Source organism: Lycium ferocissimum, chromosome 5 (genome assembly GCF_029784015.1).
Source record: "Lycium ferocissimum isolate CSIRO_LF1 chromosome 5, AGI_CSIRO_Lferr_CH_V1, whole genome shotgun sequence".
Lineage (NCBI taxonomy): Eukaryota > Viridiplantae > Streptophyta > Magnoliopsida > Solanales > Solanaceae > Lycium > Lycium ferocissimum.
Genome location: NC_081346.1, coordinates 53,628,030 through 53,635,056, shown reverse-complemented (window position 1 = coordinate 53,635,056; position 7,027 = coordinate 53,628,030). Strand labels below are relative to the sequence as shown.

Genomic DNA, 7,027 nt, shown 5'->3' with positions numbered 1-7,027 from the left:
GGTGTTGGTTTAAAGTAACTCAAAAGTCACTCCAATAGCCATAGTTTGGGTCAGTAGTCCAACGAGCCAACAACGAGCACTGACTATTGGAAATCACAGCTAAATAGGACAAGTGCATGATCAATCACCTTCAGAACCAAGGCCACAAACCAACCACCATATTTCAAAACTCACAAATTTTCTTTGTTTGAAACAGGAATGGATGTCCTCCAATCAAAGGTTCAAAACTTCAAAAGGTACAATGCCTCATTTTTGCCGATGCAAAAGGCAATGTCACAACATAGGTTTGCAAACAACAAAAATTGATCAACTTTTCAATTATGAATACTGTCACCCCTAGGAGACACACTTCCTAGTTCGGGTTTTAGGAGACGTATTTCCTAACCCAAAGCTCTACTCGTAGGAGACACAATTCCTAGTCGAGTCTTTCAGTTTAAACCCTAAGAGATGTAGTTCTTAGTCCGGTTCTTTCTGGTTTTTGACTTTAGGAGACAGATTTCCTAATGCAAACTTCTACTCCTAGGAGATGCACTTCCTAGTCGAGTCTTTTAGTTTAACCCCTAAGAGATGCACTTCTTAGTCTGGGTCTTTCAAACTTCTTAGTCAGTTTTTACGTTTAGGAGACGCACTTCCTAATTTGAACCATAACTCATAGGAGATGAACTTCCTAGTTTGGATCTTTCTAGTTTTTGACTTTAGGAGACACACTTCCTGATTAAAACCTTTACTTCTAGGAAACACACTTCCTAGTTAGAGTTTTCAGTTTACCCCTAAGAGACGCATTTCTTAGTCTGGGTCTCTCATGTTTCGTTCTTAGGAGACGCACTTCCTAATTTGAACCATTACCCCTAAGAGACGTACTTCTTAGTCTGGGTCTTTCAGGTTTTCTTTTAGGAGACACACTTCCTAATTCAAACCTTTACTCCTTGGAGACGCATTTCCAAGTTAGAGTCCTTCAGTTTATCCCCTAAGAGACGCACTGTTTAGTATGAGTCTTTCAGGTTTTGCTTTTAGGAGACGCACTTCCTAATTTAAACCATAACACCTAGGAGACGCACTTCTTAATCAGAATATTTCGGTTTAACCCTTAAGAGAAGCACTTCTTAGTCTGGGTTTTTCACGTTTAGCGTTTAGGAGACGCACTTCCTAATTTGATTCATTATTCCTAGGAGACATACTTCCTAGTATGAGTTTTCAGATTCACCCCTGGGAGACGCACTTCCTAGTTAGTACATTTGATTTTACTTTCATCTTTGAATTACATTACATATAGTTTATGATTTTGCTAGCACTCACAAAAATTTTCTAGTGCAAACTGGGACAGAAAAATTTCGTTTGTGTTGTTTGTCTTTGATGATTTACAGGACCCACCTGAAAAATGGGAAAGCAAGTCAGGACCCGCCTAAAGAATAGGAAGAAAGTCAAGACCCGCCTGAAGAATGGGAAGCAAATTAGGACCCTTCTGAAGAATGGGAAACAAGTCAGGACCCGCCTGAAAAATGGGATATCTTTCAATTTCAAGTTCAAGAGCCAGCCTGGAAGTAGGGATGACTTTCAATTTTAAGTTCAGAAACCAGCATGAAGAACCAAGTCAAGATTCATGAAAATCTGCATAGATAGGATCTTGTACTTGTATTTTCTTTTTTTGTAATAACAGGAGTCGTGGATCGGAACCTCGACAGGACCTCACTCAACTCTCCAACTCAGTATGTCTCGTCACCCTTCTTACCTCTTGAACTACACGAGATCTGATTCTCTTATAACCCGAGATATATAGGATGTCTAAGACCAAGGCTCGATCACATTTCTGTTCCGTTCCTTTCTCTTCCTCCAAATAATGGTCGGGTCCAAATTTATCTCGTCGTCTACGTCTTTGTCTGAGAACTCTTCACGTTCCCAAACAAAGAGGGCCAGGCTGTAGACACATAATTTTTTACCCTCCCTGAGTTGTTTTACACCACTATTAACATTAAATTTTTCTTTTAAGTCTAATCTTGCTATCTTGAGTATTATCTCATTTTTAATTGTTTTTTACTTGTGAAAACTGAAAACTAAAAAAAATAGAGTTGTATTTAAGACGGAAAAATGTTTCCCTTTTTAAATTTTGAGTAAATAAGTGAGTATTTTCTTAAGGCTAAAATTAGGTGATTAGTAAGTATATTTTGATTTTGATTTTTTTTTTTTAAAAGAGAACCAATGAGTTTTTGCCATGTGGAAATTCCAAGATGCCTACTTATCTTTTGCAACAACTTGCACATGGCTTTTCACGCACATCAATAACAATTTGTTTTGGCACAAATAGAGTATATTCTGGTGGGACCCATTTAAAAAGATTTTTTTCACCTTGGCATTTTCTGGGTACTACTCCATAGATATAGGAGATATACATATACACACTCACAAAAAAATAGATAGAGAGGGATGGACAAATCAGAAAACGAAAAAAAAAATCATCTTCTTCATATTTTTTGCTCACCTGTAACCAACACCAGCACCGCATCATCTCCCGCCATTAAACCACCACCCCCACTGATCTTTTTCAACCACGTGCCAACCCATCGTCGCCACCCACCAAAAAATAAATGACCACCGTGAGCCACCATCCTCAAATCCATTTCTCCATCTGAGACCGCCGTTCGCCACCCTCATCTGCACCTCTCACCTCCACCAGCCCAATCATACCATTAAACCATCATGAAACACCCACCAGAAACCGTTGTATTCCACAATCGTACCCCACCCCTATTTTCTACAAAACACCAATATAACCACCAAACACCATTAAAGTTCTGGGTGTTACGGTTTAAAACAAAAGAAGTCAATTCAGTGATGAGTTTTTGTCGGGTTTTTGGTTTACGTCAAGGTCTTCGATTGGCAGCTCCGTCAGTCGGGTTTGTTTCCGATCTTGAGTCAATTTTTGGGTCCAGCTTTTGGCTATGGATTGATTGTTGAAGTTCATTTTTCGATTGGCAAATGCCAAAATATTGAAGGCATCTACTACTGTAAAGGTCCATTCTTATCCCTTCTTTGTTTATTAAAATTCCTTTTAACTTGCTATGTGATTTTTGAGGTTATATGATCTGGTTGGTGAATGTCGTGATTTAGCCAAATGTTTGATGTTGTTTGATTGATATTTAATTATCATTTGTTAACTTGGAAGTATTTTGGATTCACTCTTTGATATGGATATGAATACAAGAATAAGACATCAATTGAACTGTAGGCAAACAATCGGGTTGGTAGGCAAACTTAGGCCGTTTAATTGCTTGTTTGCTTTTACTCATTTTCAATCTCATGTATTCATTTCCGCGTGGAATGTCTCGGAAGAAAACAAAAATGTAAAAATGGTGGTTGCCTGTGGAGAAGACCCCGGGATGTCGGGGATAGCTTAGTATAGTGTAGCATAGTGTAGTATAGGTTTATTTTCTTGCATTTTTCTTTTATTTCTGGTTGTAATAATTCGGACTTTATTTTTGAACTTTTCATGTGTGTTTGCTTGTTTGTTGTTTGAGGTTACCTTATTGAGTTTCTATTTAAGCCAATACGAGTTAATTAAAGCGACCGCGCTAAAACCACGGGACTCGATTGAGGGATGCCTCACACCTTCCCTGGCCAATAGAATTTCTTAACTTAGAATCTTGCGCCTGATCGTTTTACAGTAAACTTGTTTTGAAAGGAATATTGATTTTACGGTGACTTGGCACACTAAAACTCGATCTTTAGGTGGCGACTCGTTTTCTCTAAATTAAATCCCTTTTCGAAGCACAAAATTAATCACTTTCGGTTTGAAAACCTTTTTGAACTTAACATTTAATAAATCATTTTGGGGAAAAAAAGGGGTGCGACAGGCATTACTCAATACTTGCACGTGCAAGTGCTAATACGTGGATTAGTCGATATGTGCTCAACTAGCCCAAAGAACCATCACATCGCACTTTCTTTTAAAGGTTTAAGATTGGCAAGCATTCATCTGCATATCTTTTTTAACCTGAGTGGACATGTTATCTAGATGTTTCCCCGTGATTATCTTGCGATTTTTATCCTGTCAAATGTTTTTTTTTTTTTTTAGATTATATATGTTGGGATTCTGATTTTGCAATACTAATCTAAGAAGACGGATCCTCTGATTTTAGAGAAGTAATTGTGTGCTCCTGCTTTCAAGGAAGTCACTTGGATGAATTCGGACCGTGTCAAAAGTATTTATAAAAAAAAAAAAACTACCCCATTTGTCCCAATTTATACGACTTTCTTTCCTTTTTAGTTAATCCCAAAAAGAATGACATATTTTTATATTTAGTAACACTTCAACTTTAAATTACCTTTTTTTCCTTAATAAAATGATTTCTAGCCACATAAATTTCGATAATTTGTTTTAGACCACAAGTTTTAAGTCTTCGTTTATTTCTTAAACTTTATACCTAGCCAAACACCCTTATATAAAATGGGACGGGAGTAGTAATTCCTAATATTTTTTTTTGATATTTTGACTAAATCACCTTTAATTAAAATTTGAGTATTACTATTAATTTGATACATTGGGATCCGATCATTTAATACTTAATAAGGCCAAGTATGAAAAAATAAAATTAATTTCTTTTTTAAGTGGACAATTATTTTGGACCAAATAATGAACCGGGAGAGTAATTCCTAACGTACTACCCCCTCTGTCCCAATTTATGTGAAATTCTTTGTCCCAAAAAAAAATGTCACTTTAAATAATTAGAAATAATTTAATGAAATGATTTAACTTTTAAATTCTCCTTTTAATGTTAATGAAATGTTTTATAACCACACAAATGTTTAAGATTTCTTAGACCACAAATTCTAAAATTCTTTGTTTTTAAAGTTGTGTGCTAAATCAAACAGTGTCACATGAACTAGACGGAGGGAGCAGTAATAATTAGCTAAACAATTGGTACAAAGTCCATTTAACTCAAGCTTAACCGAAATTATTGCAGGAATGCCGTATTATTAGCAGACCAGCATAGCAATTTAACCCAGCCGACTAACAGATCCATAAATTTAAAAGAACAATGGAAATTGTTGTCTATCTCCACGGTATTGCTAATAAGGTTGATTTGTGGTTTTGCATCGAAGTGCCGGTATTGACAAAGGATGATATTCATCACAAATTGACATACAAAAAGATTTCTCCCGTTGCGAAGCTACTTCGACGTGCTTATGGATGGGCAGGAGAATGGGACGTTACTGGTAACAACATCTATTATGCTGGTGGATACGCGACTGATCGAGGGAAGATTATCCCTTATATGGAATTGATTAAACATAACATAATGACACAAGATAATGCTGTTGATTCTTGGGAGAGAGTAATCTTCCTCGTAGATCACTTGTTGTCGTGGCTGTTGGTAGAAAAAAACTATGTATTGTGGGGGGCGAGCACCGGTCACCTGATGATTATAAAAAAGGCTAAGTGTTGAGGATGATGAGCGATCTGATCTTCTGCGGAGCAAAGGTGGTGAAGTTTACGATATCCAAGAAAAAACCTGGAAATAACTGGATGCTGATTCAAAATATTTTAGTCGTTATAGTAGTTTTAATCAAGTTGCTGTTGTTGTGGAAAAACATGGGGATGAGACGACACAAATTGTGTTTTATTGCTTGAGAGAGGCTTCTATGCTGTTTTTAAATCGATGCAACTAATGGTATTATATTGAAGTATTTTAAATCCGAGGAGTTTGCTTTGTGGGAACATTATTTGGATCCTTCTCCACCACCAGGTATAAGGGATGTTATAAACTTAAATATACTACCTAGGGTTATGTTGAATGTACGAGCAGTGTTCACTAACGATACATCCTATTGGTTCACCTACGACATGTACTTGTAGTCTTGTATGCATATGATGTTATATCACTACTAAGAAACTGCCAAAAAGGCAAAAACCGACGGAGTCCGTCGGTTTTTTCAATGAAACCCACGAGTAACCGACCCTTTACAGTCCATCGGTTTACATAGCGTCGCTTTTTGAAAATCGACGGACCGCGTCGGTTTTTTGAGACGGACTGAGTCGCTTACGTGGTCCGTCGGTTTTTATCCAATAATTAAAAAAATTAAAAAATTAAAAAACCAGACGGACTGAGTCGGCTTTTTTAATTTCTAATTTTTTTATCTTAAATAAAAATAATATAAATTTTATGAAAAACCGACGCACTACGTCGGTTTTTTATTTAATTTTTTTATTTTAAATAAAAAACCAACACAGTGCGTCGGTTTTCTTGAAAATTTTAAGAATTAAGAAAACCGATTCTGGAAAATTTCCAGAATTAATTTCCAGAAAACTGACGGACTGCGTCGGTTTTCTGGAAAATTTCCTGCATGCAATTGTTGCATTTTCTGCAGCCACACCTGCACAAAAACCAATACCAAAAGCTGCTCAAAACTAGCATTAAAATGTTCCAAATCAATTCTAAAAGAGTTACAACACATAAAATCACCCTAAGTAATAATAAAATACATCAAACACTATCTAAACACATCAAATACGATCTAAATAGACCTTCAAAGTTCAAAAATATTTAAATGTCCAACCAAAAGTATCATTAACTAGTTTTAACATAAGTCCATAAAATATAAGTCCATTATTAAATCCAAACTACTACAACTGATCATCTGGTGTCCGGGCTATGTAATCACCGTCATCATCATCTTCTGGGTCGAAGGGGGGGGGGGGAGGGAAGGGGGCACACCAAATTGTCCACATGCTATGTGGCTTTTAACTTGTGCCATGAGCGATTCAAGGTTCGCTTTCATGGAGTTACTTTCCTCAACTCTTTTTGCCTCAGTCTCAGCTAATTTCCTATTAAGTTCAGTGATTTGCTGTGCCATAGCTGCGACCTGAACACCATCAACTCCCTCGGCTTGTCGAGAAGACCCTTCACCTCGCAATCCTGACCGAAGGCGACTTAAGTTGTTCCTTGGGCCTAGACCGTACGCTCTACTCTTTTGTACTCCCCCAACTGCTCTACACCAAAAATCTATCTCTAATTCCGGGGGAGGGCGGCTC

At 37.0% G+C, this 7,027-nt stretch overlaps 1 long non-coding RNA gene across 1 annotated transcript; it reads left to right on the top strand.

Annotated features, from left to right (window-relative positions):
* Positions 1–887: 887 nt before the first annotated feature.
* LOC132056899 (uncharacterized) lies at positions 888–5,880 on the top strand. Its single transcript, XR_009415015.1, has 2 exons — positions 888–3,008; positions 4,867–5,880. It is a non-coding gene; the product is annotated as an uncharacterized LOC132056899 (long non-coding RNA).
* The last annotated feature ends 1,147 nt before the right edge of the window (positions 5,881–7,027 follow it).